The sequence below is a fragment of the Anomaloglossus baeobatrachus genome, chromosome 6, assembly GCF_048569485.1.
Source record: "Anomaloglossus baeobatrachus isolate aAnoBae1 chromosome 6, aAnoBae1.hap1, whole genome shotgun sequence".
In the NCBI taxonomy this organism is placed as follows: domain Eukaryota; kingdom Metazoa; phylum Chordata; class Amphibia; order Anura; family Aromobatidae; genus Anomaloglossus; species Anomaloglossus baeobatrachus.
In genome coordinates, this window is record NC_134358.1 from 253619239 (window position 1) to 253634001 (window position 14763).

Sequence of the window (14763 nt, forward strand, 5' to 3'; positions counted from 1 at the left end):
TGAAACTGAAATAGCTGTTGCAAAAACCCAAATTGTTATAAAGAAAAAAGGTTAACATTAATAGGGGTGCCCAAACTTTTTCATATGACTGTATATACACTGTGTGCAGAATTATTAGGCAAGTTGTATTTTGGAGGATTTTTTTTATTATTGATCAACAACTATGTTCTCAATCAACCCAAAATACTCATAAATATCAAAGCTTAATATTTTTGGAGGTTGGAGTGTTTTTTTTTAGATTTTGCTATCTTAGGAGGATATCTCTTTGTGCAGGTAACTATTACTGTGCAGAATTATTAAGCAACTTAATAAAAACCAAATATATTCCCATGTCACTTGTTTATTTTCACCAGGTAAACTGCACAAAATGTAGAAATAAACATTTCTGACATGCAAAAACAAAACCCAAAAAAATTTGTGACCAATATAGCCACCTTTCTTTATGATGACACTCAACAGCCTACCATCCATAGATTCTGTCAGTTGCTTGATCTGTTTACGATCAACATTGCATGCCGCAGCTACCACAGCCTCCCAGACACTGTTCCGAGAGGTATACTGTTTTCCCTCCCTGTAGATCTCACGTTTTATGAGGGACCACAGGTTCTCTATGGGGTTCAGATCAGGGGAACAAGGGGGCCATGTCATTATTTTTTATCTTTTAGACCTTTAATGGCCAGCCACGCTGAGGAGTAGTTAGATGCATATGGAGCATTGTCCTGCATGAAAATCATGTTTTTCTTTAGCGATACTGACTTCTTTTTATACCACTGCTTGAAGGAGTTGTCTTTCAGAAACTGGCAGTAGGTCTGGGAGTTGAGCTTCACTCCATCCTCAACCCGAAAAGATCCCACAAGTTTATCTTTGATGATACCAGCCCATACCAGTACCCCATCTCCACCTCGCTGGCGTCTGAGTTGGAGTGGAGCTCTCTGCCCTTTACTGATCCAGCCTCTGGCCCATCCATCTGGCCCATTAAGAGTCACTGTCATTTCATCAGTCCATAAAACCTTTGAAAAATCAGTCTTAAGATATTTCTTAACCAGTCTTGACGTTTTATCTTCTGTTTCTTGTTCAAAGGTGGTCGTTTTTCACCCTTCCTTTCCTTGGCCATGTCCCGGAGTATGGCACACCTTGTGCTTTTTGATACTCCAGTAACGTTGCAGCTCCGAAATATGGCCAAACTGGTGGCAAATGGCATCTTGGCAGCTTCATGCTTGATTTTCCTCAATTCATGGGCAGTTATTTTACACCTTTTTTGCCCAACACGCTTCTTGCAACCCTGTTGGCTATTTGCCATGAAACGATTGATTGTTCGGTGATCACGCTTCAAAAGTTTGGCAATTTCAAGACTGCTGCATCCCTCTGCAAGACATCTCACAAGTTTAAACTTTTCAGAGCCCGTCAAATCTCTCTTCTGATCCATTTTGCCAAAAGAAAGGGAGTTGCCCAATAATTAAGCACACCTTATATAGAGTGTTGATGTCATTACACCACACCCCTCCTCATTGCAGAGATGCACATCACCTGATTTACTTAATTGGTAGTTGGCTATCAAGAAGGGGCGTACATAGAAATCATGGGGCCCCGTAGCAAAAGTCTGAATAGGGCCCCCCTACCCGATAAAAAAATACAATAAAGTATTAACATAATAAACACCGCACGTCTGGGGGGACATACAAGTTACTGGAGGGCCATATAAGTTACTGAGGGCCGGCATACAAGTTACTAGGCGCGAATATACACATTATGAATTATTCTTTATTCTAGCCAGGCTCTACATCTACCAGTCCAGTAAGTAGACTATTACCGGGCGCGGATCCATCTGCAGAGCACCAGTCTAGGCAGTGCTGTGCTCCTGTTTTGTGACTGTGTGCGTTGTTTCCATCTGAGTCTCTGCCAGGTGCAGACGCCGTGCTGAGCCGTCTGTGAGCAGTACAACCACCAATGCTGTCACCCGCCTGCCTGCCTCCAAAGCTCCTCTCTGGCTGTACGTCAGCCAGGGGCACAAGCAAGTTGAGCCAGATAGAGGAGCAACAGAGCAGGAGCAGCTTCTGGGACACTGCAGTGCACATGACGCGCCGACGCTGAGCTGCAGATGCTGACAGTCTGACACTCAAGAAGTAACGTCTGGAACACCATGCTAAGTCTGAACTGAGCATTTTCTGCTTTTCATATATTCCCCTTACATAGTCACTGGTGTACATACCTTATCTCCATATAGCGTAGATTTTTTTGGTTTTTGCACCCAGTTCAGACTTAGCATGGTGTTCCAGACGTTATTTCTTGCTTGATTTGTAGTTTTTCGTTTGTGAACCCTGCCCCACCCAATAGCCAGTCCACATTATATGCATATATAGCCTGGGTCTCAGCTTCCCATACACGGTAAGTTTTTTAACTGCATGAGAGGACACATATTAGCTAGGGACCCCAACGTGGAGAAATACTTTGGCGTAGTGTTGGGGCTCTTGCATTGATCAATTCAATAGCTAAATTTATCTTTATTCTAAATTTCTAAATTCTAAATTTCTCTTTATTTGTTCATGGCAGTAATGTAGATTCCATTTTTCATACCTTCATTCTTACATATAGCTATTGGATTTTTCATGTCAGTATTCACACAGCAGCTTCTGCTTTTCATATATTCCCCTTACATAGTCACTACTGACACTCAGCTTGGCTGGGAATCAGGGGCTGGCTGGCAAATTTTGGCTTGGGGGGCAAACATAAAGCAGTGGCCCCTGATAAGTGGCCTATACTTATTGGCTCTGATTCATTAAAGAGGTGGTCCAAAACTAAATTCTACTTTACTTCTAAATCTGTTATAATCCAATCTTTTTTCTAATATACGTTAATGAAAAATTCCCTCACTACTCTGCTTTATTGTTTTACTACTTCCTCTCTGATGACACTTTGAAAATCCCCAATGCACCCTGGGATACTCAAACGTCATTAAGGGGCAGAGACTCTGGTCAATCTGCAGCCTCTGCCCTCTTGCTGAAACAAAGCATCATCAGTGACTTAGATTTCAGGGGCCGGACTAATCCGTGTTTTACTTTGCATGCACCAGCTGTCAATTCCAACAGATTCTCAGTAGAATCTTGTCACTGTGCACTATTCTTCTCAGTGCACAATGAAAGTGCACTCCTTCGCCAGCTCTATTCAGAAGTGACGTCACTTGCGGGAATGGCGCTGGTCTCTGCTTGTTCGTTCTTTACTTACCATGTGCACTGACCGTGCGGTCTGCTGCCAGCTTGTCACTTGTAATCAGAGCCGGTGAGGGAGTGCACTGCCATTGTGCACTGGGAAGAATTCTACACAGTTACAAGATTCTACTGAGCATCCGTTGTAACTAACATCCGGCATATACTCAATAGAGCAGGGACTAGTTCAGCCCCTGAAATGGACGTCACTAATGACAATTAATTTCAGGGAGGGAGCAGAGGCTGCAACAGTGACCGCAGCCTCTGCCCCATGATCATGACTCGTTTAAGCCTCCTAGCATGCACTGGGATTTTCAAACCAAAGCAGCCAAAGTAACGCCAGCGCCTGCAAACAGTGGAATGCGCCGCAGCCAACAAACCAAAGAACTCCAGAGTAAACAGTAATAGAAAAATAGTCCTAGCAAGTGCCTCACAGAAATTAGTAATACATTTACTGCCGCCATAAAAATAATTCAATTATACAAATCTATAAATATCTACATTTCTTTTTAGTAATGCATCAGCAAAATAGTCTTCCAATTACCAGATAATACATTCTATACAGTGTTACTAAACAACACCCACCATATCAAAACCAATAATACTACTATACATTGCACAATAATGCCGCCACACCATGACCAAATATTATCACCACAGAGCTACCATCCAGTTAATAAGCAGAGCCCACTGCACCAAGACCAGTGGGTTCACACCAAAAATCCCCCCAAAAAATCTGCAGTGTGTGAACTTGGCCTAATGTAGCGATGTCCTCCTTCATGCCCCTCACCACACACAATATAAATTTTCACATCTGTCTCCCCTATATCATGGTAATGATTATGACCCTCTTTATAGCCTTAGGAGTTATAGTAAAACTCTGAATAGTACAGGGTACAGTGATGTCACAGTACAGGGGTAACATGCAGTGATGTCACAGTACAGGGATAACATGCAGTGATGTCACAGTACAGGGGTAACATGCAGTGATGTCACAGTACAGAGGTAACATGCAGTGATGTCCAAGTACAGGGATAACATGCAGTGATGTCACAGAACAGGGGTAACATGCAATGATGTCACAGTACAGAGGTAACATGCAGTGATGTCACAGTACAGGGATAACATGCAGTGATGGGTAAATAGAGAAATTCAGCTCACCCCTCTTCACTCCTGATCTCACCTCTGGCACACGGAAACACCCTGACCGGGGTGGGAAATTACAAGAAGCAATGCAGAAAAATTTCCAGCGTCTCCAGGAGAGTTGAAGGTAAAAACGATTCCTTTATTGAATATTAAAAGTTTCTTTCCATCAATATAAAACGACATACAGAGGCATAGGGGACAGAGGAGCTTTTCCTACGCGTTTCGACCTGCATAGGTCTTAGTCATGGAATGACGAAGACCTATGCAGGTTGAAACGTGTAGGAAAGCATTATATATATATATACAGTGCCTACAAGTAGTATTCAACCCCCTGCAGATTTAGCAGGTTTACACATTCGGAATTAACTTGGCATTGTGACATTTGGACTGTAGATCAGCCTGGAAGTGTGAAATGCACTGCAGCAAAAAAGAATGTTATTTCTTTTTTTATTTTTTTTTTAAATTGTGAAAAGTTTATTCAGAGGGTCATTTATTATTCAACCCCTCAAACCACAAGAATTCTGTTTGGTTCCCCTAAAGTATTAAGAAGTATTTCAGGCACAAAGAACAATGAGCTTCACATGTTTGGATTAATTATCTCTTTTTCCGGCCTTTTATGACTAATTAAGACCCTCCCCAAACTTGTGAACAGCACTCATACTTTGTCAACATGGGAAAGACAAAGGAGCATTCCAAGGCCATCAGAGACAAGATCGTGGAGGGTCACAAGGCTGGCAAGGGGTACAAAACCCATTCCAAGGAGTTGGGCCTACCTGTCTCCACTGTTGGGAGCATCATCCGGAAGTGGAAGGCTTATGGAACTACTGTTAGCCTTCCACGGCCTGGACAGCCTTTGAAAGTTTCCACCCGTGCCGAGGCCAGGCTTGTCCGAAGAGTCAAGGCTAACCCAAGGACAACAAGGAAGGAGCTCCGGGAAGATCTCATGGCAGTGGGGACATTGGTTTCAGTCAATACCATAAGTAACGTACTCCACCGCAATGGTCTCCGTTCCAGACGAGCCCATAAGGTACCTTTACTTTCAAAGCGTCATGTCAAGGCTCGTCTACAGTTTGCTCATGATCACTTGGAGGACTCTGAGACAGACTGGTTCAAGGTTCTCTGGTCTGATGAGACCAAGATCGAGATCTTTGGTGCCAACCACACACGTGACGTTTGGAGACTGGATGGCACTGCATACGACCCCAAGAATACCATCCCTACAGTCAAGCATGGTGGTGGCAGCATCATGCTGTGGGGCTGTTTCTCAGCCAAGGGGCCTGGCCATCTGGTCCGCATCCATGGGAAGATGGATAGCACGGCCTACCTGGAGATTTTGGCCAAGAACCTCCGCTCCTCCATCAAGGATCTTAAGATGGGTCGTCATTTCATCTTCCAACAAGACAACGACCCAAAGCACACAACCAAGAAAACCAAGGCCTGGTTCAAGAGGGAAAAAATCAAGGTGTTGCAGTGCCCTAGTCAGTCTCCTGACCTTAACCCAATTGAAAACTTGTGGAAGGAGCTCAAGATTAAAGTCCACATGAGACACCCAAAGAACCTAGATAACTTGGAGAAGATCTGCATGGAGGAGTGGGCCAACGTAACTCCAGAGGCCTGTGCCGGCCTGATCAGGTCTTATAAAAGACAATTATTAGCTGTAATTGCAAACAAGGGTTATTCCACAAAATATTAAACCTAGGGGTTGAATAATAATTGACCCACACTTTTATGTTGAAAATTTATTAAAATTTAACTGAGCAACATAACTTGTTGGTTTGTAAGATTTATGCATCTGTTAATAAATCCTGCTCTTGTTTGAAGTTTGCAGGCTCTAACTTATTTGCATCTTATCAAACCTGCTAAATCTGCAGGGGGTCGAATACTACTTGTAGGCGCTGTATATGTGTGTATATATATATATATATATATATATATATACACGCTACAGTTCAAAAGTTTAGGGTCACTTACAGTAGAAAGAAAAGCACATTTTTTTAACATTGAATTAAGCAGAAATACACTATATACATTGTTAATGTGGTAAATGACTATTCTAGCTGCAAACATCTGGTTTTGAATGCAATATCTACATAGGTATATAGAGGCCCATTTCCAACAACCACCACTCCAGTGTTCTAATAGTACATTGTGTTTGCTAAATGTGTTAGAAGGCTAATGGATGTTTAGAAATCCCTTTAAAACCCTTGTGCAAGTATGTTAGCACAGCTAAAAACAGTTTTGCTGATTAGAGAAGCTCTAAAACTGACCTTCCTTTGAGATAGTTGAGAATCTGGAGCATTACATTTGTTGGTTCCATTAAACTCTCAAAATGGCTATAAAAAGAGAACTTTCATGTGAAGCTCAACAGTCTATTCTTGTTCTTAGAAATTATGGATATTCCATGCGAGAGATTGCCAAGAAATTGAAGATTTCCTACAACGTTGTGTACTACTCCAGAGTAGAAAGAGAAGTGAGAGTTTTGAGAGTTTAACGGAACGAACAAATGTAATTCTCCAAATTCTCAACTAGCTCAAAGGAAGGTCAGTTTTACAGCTTCTATAATCAGCAAAAACTGTTTTCAGCTGTACTAACATACTTGCACAACGATTTTCAAGGGATTTCTAAACATCCATTAGCCTTCTAACACAGTGCAAGCACTGATGATATACACTATATGCTATCCACATACAAACTGATATACACTATATGCTAGCCACATACACACTGATATACACTGTATACCACATGCACACTATTTACATGTACCTATGCTGAAGTCAATCTCCAGGACCAGCGGGGCCTTCACATCCCTGCCCTATCACAGGGCAGCAGCCATGACCAGTGAAGTCTGTGGTCTGCAGAAAATGGAGGACACAGCACAGAGTAGGACTGGGAGCTGAGCTTCCCCTGTCTCAGGTTCTGCTGCCATAGCTGCCATGCTTTCCTCCCTCTCCCTCTGCTCTCAATCCCGACTGCTTCTAGTGACAAGATTGAGGGAGAGGAAGGGGCTGCACTAGTCATTAGGTTCACTGCAGCTCACGATGGCAGCAGTATGACATTCACCACACTGTAGATGCCAGCAACGCAGCAGGACCAGTAAATCCGAGGTCACAGGCAGAAAAAGGCTGGAAGGGACGGATCCATGCACTTGCCAGCCACAGTATTAAAACTAGTACAACAGGGCAGCTCCTTTATCACTGAGCGGAACCGGTTAACCTGCTGGGCCCAGTCGCAATCGCAACCTCTGCGACCGTAGTTGTTACGCCCCTGCTTATTTCTCCTTATGGGGCTAGGAACTGAAAGAAAGGTGGCTGCTAACTTACTTCCTGTTCTGCCCGCTGCTGATTGAACCGCTCCTGCTGCTGAATCTGTGGCTTCCGATAATGTCATGTCATCAGAGCAACTTCTTGTCTTCCACTCTGCTCTGTTGACAAGGCATTTCTGCTGATGTCATACTGACTGATAGCCAGCTGCCCTGTGCCTAACTACAGGGATCCGGCTGTCAGTCAGCATTACATCAGCAGTGAGACTACATCGACAGAGCAGACCAGAAGTTGAAGAATTGCTTTGTTGACATGAGGTCCTTTAAAGCAGTAGTATCGCCAGCAGGATTGGTCCATGACTGCTCTAGGCGGGCAGAGATAGGTGCCGGGGCAAGTTAGAAAATACCAGCCTTTAAGTTCATAGCCCCATAGGGAAAAATAATCAAATTCCTAGAAAACCCCTTTAATAATGACTGTCAATGTGCAGACTAAAGCTGGCCATGTACATAAAGTAGCTGTTGGCTGAATGTTTGTTTTGCAAACTGATATCTCTCCAAACTACCACATAAATAAGCGCACTTAGCTGTGTTTTTAATAGCCAAAAAGAAGTCTCTGCCAGAAGCATCTATCAACAACTTATCTCTCCTGAGAAATAAAAAAAAAATGAATTGGAATTCCAACTGCATGAGCCTTATTTTCCCTGACATTATCTGTGAGGGGAGAATAGTGAGGCACTCCATACACATAAGATGGTTTGGCAGTCTGGCTGAAATTTTCAACTCATCTCCTGTATATGGACTTGGAGGACTTAATGGACATAAAAACTTAAAAATTTGATACGTATAAGGAGTTATTGATAAATAGCCAGTCTTGAATATTTCTTACGGCCAAAATGAAATCCCATTATAAAAATGTGCCGCCCTGCAGCGGATCGAACTGCTTGGATCCGGGGGTGGTGATTACTTATGGCTCGAGGGTTTCAGGACCCGGGGGCTAGGTGCCACACTCAAATGGCAAAGGGAGTATTTACAGGGGATTTGGTATAGTTTGTAACGCCACCAGTGGTATATGGTAATTGGGAGTACTGTCGTTGCCGTTGGGAGAACTTGGGGTCATGGAGTGGGACAGCTAGGTAACGTTGTCCTCCACAGGTAGGGGTAGGCCCCGGGACTTTGGATGGTGATGCGGGGACAGTCGGGTACTCACTCAGCAATGAAGCAGATGCTGACAACAGGGTAAACCAAGTCTCTGAATGCTGTTTCCTCTCGAAGGGAACTCATCCGGGTCCCATCCCCTGCAGCAACCTGCCTCCTGGCACATAAGTTTTAAATTGTCCGTTGTGGCCCGGTAGCTTGGAGGTTTCCGAGCCCCGCTCCCCACTATGGCTAAGTGAAGGAGCCTGCTCTCAGGAGCTCACGCTTGGTATTTCAGTGGATCGCTTGCTAGGAAAGCCCTATCCCCCTTGTTGCGCTAGTGCCCCCGATCTCTGAGCTGGGTGGGAACAGTCCATAAAGGCCCTATCCTCCGCAGGTAATTGCCAGGTCGCCTGAAGCTTCTCCCTAACCTAGGATCCGTGTATCCCAACGTGCTTTCGGTCCCGGACCGGTGATAGGACCAGGCTGCTGACTGTCCTCCTCGACAGGCTCAAGGCACCTGGCCTCAATCCTCTGCGACCGGGGGTCTGACTCCTCTCGGTCCAGTCCGCCGTCTGTGACCTAGTTTACTTCTCCCCTGGGAGCGCCAACTCCCAGCTTCCTCAGAGCTCATCACAGCTAGAGGGCTACCACTCAACTCAACTGACATCTCCCACCTTCCTGTCTGACCCCTAGGTGGGCGGCCCTATTCCTGCTTCAGCAGCCCACTGGTGTGCCTGACAGGTGTGGTGCAAAGTGTATCTAGGATTTGTGAATGCTGATGGAGGCAGTACTGCAGGATGGAGTCCCAGAACCATGGGGGGTTGAATCCTGCACTAAGAAAAAGAGCGTGCAGAACCCTGTGATGACCTGAATAGTCCAGGGTGTTACATTCCCCCTTGGTTAAAAGTAGCTCGTCCCCGAGCTACAGCACATCCAGAGGTTTATTTATTTTTTGTCTTAATTGCAAAAATACAAAGAGGTAACATTTTATTAACATTTTGGTTTTCATGCCACGTAGGGGAGGCACATTTACTTAAACGTTTCATCAAACTCTTAAGGCCCTGTCACACACAGAGATAAATCTGTGGCAGATCTATGGTTGCAGTTAAATTGTGGACAATCAATGCCAGGTTTGTGGCTGTGTACAATGGAACAATATGTCCATGATTTCACTGCAACCACAGATCTGCCAAAGATTTATCTCTGTGTGTGATGGGGCCTTTAAGCAGGCTTTACATGCAATGACATCGCTAACGAGATGTCATTGGGGTCACGGAATTCGTGATTCATCTGGCCTCATTAGCGACGTTGTTGCATGTGAAACGCAGGAACGACCATTAACGATCAAAAATACTCACCATATTGTTGATCGTTGTCCAGTCGTTGTAATCCCGATTATCGTTGCTGTTGCAGGATGCAGGTTGTTTGTCATTCCTGCGGCAGCACACATCGCTATGTGTGACACCGCAGGAACGAGGAACAACCTCGTACCTACGGCCGCCCGCAATGAGGAAGGAAGGAGGTGGGCGGGATGTTCGTCCCGCTCATCTCCGCCCCTCCGCTTCTATTGGGCGGCCGCTTAGTGACTTTGTTGTGACGCTGATCAAACCACCTCCTCAGAAAGGAGGCGGTTCGCCGGCCACAGCGACGTCGCTAGGCAGGTAAGTATAGTGTGACGGGTGTTAGCGATTTGCCTGTGACGCACAACCGGCAGGGGCGGGTACGCTCGCTAACAATATCACTAGTGATATCGCAGCGTGTAAAGCCCGCTTCAGAATTCACCTTTTATAAAACCTATGGAACGCTACCGGTTGCATTGGTAGCGGGGGCTCAACCTACTTCGTTGCAGCCCCTTCCTGCGACAGTCCAGTTCCAACGTCCCGGATCCCATTAACCCGCCACCCAAACAAACCTGACCCGCTGCATTCCTACTTGGGGTCCGTGACAGGGTTAAAGTCCCGGATTTAAAAGGACGACTCTGGTAGGCACAGGAGGTGCAACTTATTTATAATGAGCACAAGTGCGTGCTGGTCGCAACCAGTCCCGCAGCCATGGTCCATTTTTACTACTAAAATATATATGGAAAGAAAAACGGAGTCCATGCACCAGGTGCAAACATCATGTAAACTCTCTCAATCAGGTAAAGTACTCAGTTGATTAAACCCAGTAATCATCACTTTGCATTTTATAACATCACTTATCATCTTTCAAGAAAATAACAAACTAAGAAAAATAATAAAAGAAAGCACAGATTTCTAACACAAACTTTTTGATAGCCTAGTACCGCTACCATTAGTGCTTGTAACCTACAGCGGAGGCTGGCATGACCTGCTCATCGATCATAACAAGCCTTTTCACATCCTCCTTCTCTCTCGGTACGGGCAGCAATCTCCCGTTGTCGCTGATCTTGTGTTGTCATCTCCAGTTGTAGCTTGTGCTGTTGTCGTTCCCAGTAGGGGGCATCAGCGTCCGGCCTTACCTCCCTCACTGATATGGGTCGTAGGTACACTTCTGCTGCCCCAGCAGCCACTGGGACGCCGTGTGGTGGCGGAGCCAGCATCTCCATAGGCTCCGCCCTGGCAGGTAAAAGAACCGACTGCTCCACTGCCAGGGGTGCAGAGTCCGGGTGCACCGTATCAAGGTACGGGCCCGGTGATGAGTCTGGTCGGGCCTGTGTTGGTATAACCACTGTCGTGGCCTGGTCAGGTGGTTGGGTCTGAGACTCTGCAGTTTGCTCTCTACAAATGGGGACTGGGGGTTCCGCTGCCGGTGTTGGAGTAAACAGCTCGGCGTCCGTCGAGGATGAGAGTGAGGATCGCGGCGCGCTTGAAACGGGCTGGGGCAGACCGGACCCCACAGCCACATAGGCCTGGTCAACCGAGGCTGGGTAGCTGCTTACCCGCTCTTCACGTGGGACTTCGATCTCTCGGGCTCGCACCGCCATTGCCAAGCTCCTCATCTCTTCCCTCCAATGGTCCAGTCCAGGTTAAAGAGGAACTGCGTCCGCATCCTCCTGCAGAGTTGTTCAGTCTCTTGCTCGATCCAGGTCGCAGTCCCAGGAGCAGCGCGCTCCAGTGACCAGTCTCGTGCAGCCGCCATCTTGCCTCTGCGGTACCCAGGAAGGTTATGGCAGAGTCCTGGCGTCCCTGCTCCACTTCCGCTGCTACTTGCCGTCACACACCCTTGGTTTTCGTCAGCCACTCACTGTCGCGCTGGGGCCCTCTGGGAACTTCCAATTCCGGGCGCACTCTCAGGCCGAAGGGCAGGGCTTCGGCTTCGTGTGGTTTTGGTCTGGAAGATGGCGTTTTGGCGCCAAAGATAGCGGGAACGGGACTTTGATACCGCGGTTTCGCGTTTCAAGGCGCATGTCACCCAGGTTAGTGGGCCCAGTTCGTATCCTGTTCATGACGCAAGAAATTTGAGGTGTGCTGCCCCTGCAGCGGATCGAACCGCTCGGATCCGGGGGTGGTGATTACTCATGGCTCGAGGGTCTCCGGACTCTGGACCCGGAGGCTAGGGGCCACACTCAAATGGCAAAGGGAGTATGTACAGGGGATATGGTATAGTTCGTGACGCCACCAGTGGTTTACGGTAATTGGGACTACCGCAGCTGCTGTTGGGAGTCCCCGGGGTGATGGAGTGGGGCAGCTAAGTGACATTGCCCCCCACGGGTAGGGGTAGGCCCCGGGACTCTGGATGGTGATGCGGGGACACAGTGCAGGGGTCACTGCGGGTACTCACTCAGCAATGAAGCAGATGCTGACAACAGGGTAAATCAAGTCTCTGAATACTGTTGCCTCTCGAGGGGAACTCATCCGGGTTCCGTCCCCTGATAGGCTATGGTCACTCAATAGTAATTAATGTAAACTTTTGATAGACATAAAAGGGTAACATTAAGGCATTTCTATGCAGCTGACCCGCTCCTGTTCGGAGAGCGGCATGCCGTGACTTGTGATGCAATTTGAGACTCGCGCAATTCGCTTGCAAGTGTGAATCCGGCCTAATAGTCAGAATGTAATTAGTTATATTTTTCTTTCTTACCATTTCACTATACAAAAAATTGTAAAATTAACCATTTATTTATGTTTGATTTATTATTTGGATGCAAAGATGGTGGGAGTTAGGGGTACTTTGTACGCTGCGACATCGCTAGCATCGGCTAGTGATGCCGAGCGCGATGGTACCCGCCCCCGTCGCACATGCGATATCTTGTGATAGCTGCCGTAGTGAACATTATTGCTATGGCAGCTTCACACGCACTTACCTGCCCTGCGACGTCGCTCTGGCCGGCGACCCAATCCAGGATCCAGGAACTCATTAAAAGCTACAGGAAGCGACTAGAGGCTGCTATTTTTGCAAAAGGAGGATCTACAAAATATTAATGTCACTTTTATTTTGAGGTGCCCATACTTTTGCACCGGTCAAATTTTGTTTAAATGCAGATTGCACATTTTCTGTTAGTACAATAAATCTCATTTCAATCCAGAAATATTACTCAGTCCATCAGTTATTAGATATATGAAACTGAAATAGCTGTTGCAAAAACCCAAATTGTTGTAAAGAAAAAAGGTTAACATTAATAGGGGTGCCCAAACTTTTTCATATGACTGTACCTGCCCTGCGACGTCGCTCTGGCCGGCGATCCGCCTCCTTCCTAAGGGGGCGGGTCGTGTGGCGTCACAGCGACGTCACACGGTAGGCGGCCAATAGAAGCGGAGGGGCGGAGATGAGCGGGACGTAAACATCCTGCCCACCTCCTTCCTTCCGCATTGGCGGTGGAGGCAGGTAAGGAGATGTTCCTCGCTCCTGCGGCTTCACACACAGCGATGTGCGCTGCCGCAGGAACGAGGAGCAACATCGTATCTCCTATTGGTGCGACATTATGAAAATGACCGACGCTACACAGATCACCGATTTTCTACGCTTTTGCGATAGTTTATCGGTGCATCTGGGCTTTACACGTTGCGACATCGTTATCGGCGCCGGATGTGCGACACTTTCAATTTGACCCGACGATATTGCAAAGGCGATGTCGCAACGTGCAAAGTACCCCTAAGAATAACAAGTAGAGAAAATTCTAAACCAACCAATAATGAGACATTTTCATAACCTGAAATCTGAAGTTTCACTTAAAAGACATATAATAACACAACAAAGGTAACAAAAGTAATGGTGGAATTGAAAACCTTCTCTAAATGACTTCACATTACATTCACTTTATGAAAGTAGTTTCTCATGTGAAACAATAAAAAAAGTCAGCCATCTTCTCAGTTTTTGTTTTGTTTCCTTCTTGCTAAACTCCTGAACTCAGTAGTGCCGTGGATAAAGGAACAAGTGTATGATAAACCATATGTGTTCAAGGAGTTAATATCACTTTTATTCTTTTTAACCAGAGGCATAATGAAAGTAAGGTCTCATTGAGACGTTCATTATTTTTCTCAGTTTGATGGTTCAGATTCACAACAGTGTTTAGTTCACCTTTCAGTTTTTACTATTAGTGTTTGATCAGTTTTGTTCTCAAGCAAAAAAAGTCTGAGTATTAGTGCTTGAAAAACAAGCTTTTGTAATTTACTGAGTAATAAAATGAAAAGCTCTTCATAAGATATAAACCCGTTTATTTTATTTACAGCTGGTTGCTTAGTAGACTGACCACTGCTCCTGTCTAACTTGTAAGTACTGTGCTGAATCTAGACAGAAAGCCATGGAACCCATAGGGTGGAGGGGCAACATGACTAGAGGGAAGGGAAGGAGTGATGGGGTTAATGGAAACGGGAATGGTTTGTTTATAAGGCAGAGTAAAGGGATTGGTGGGTAGGAGGAGTTCCCTGGAGGAAGAGGTGGGACAGTTGAGGGGTGTAAGTAAAGGACTTTGACTTACCCCCTCTCTCTTGACTTCCGGATATGGAACGATCTGACTGGAGAGGTTCCTATAAGGTGTCAGGACGTCACCTTCTATTTCTCCATGGAGGAGTGGGAGTATTTAGAAGGACACAAAGATCTGTACAAGGACGTCAT

The 14763-nt window shown here is 45.8% G+C and overlaps 1 protein-coding gene across 2 annotated transcripts in view; it reads left to right on the top strand.

Moving 5' to 3' along the window:
• The first annotated feature begins 4354 nt into the window (after positions 1-4354).
• Positions 4355-14763, top strand: part of IRF4 (interferon regulatory factor 4) — a 110984-nt gene continuing 100575 nt past the window's right edge. For both annotated transcript variants that reach the window (XM_075316488.1, XM_075316489.1), the window contains exon 1: positions 4355-4473. The gene's annotated coding sequence lies outside the window, so the exon portion shown is untranslated. The remainder of the gene's footprint in view (positions 4474-14763) is intronic.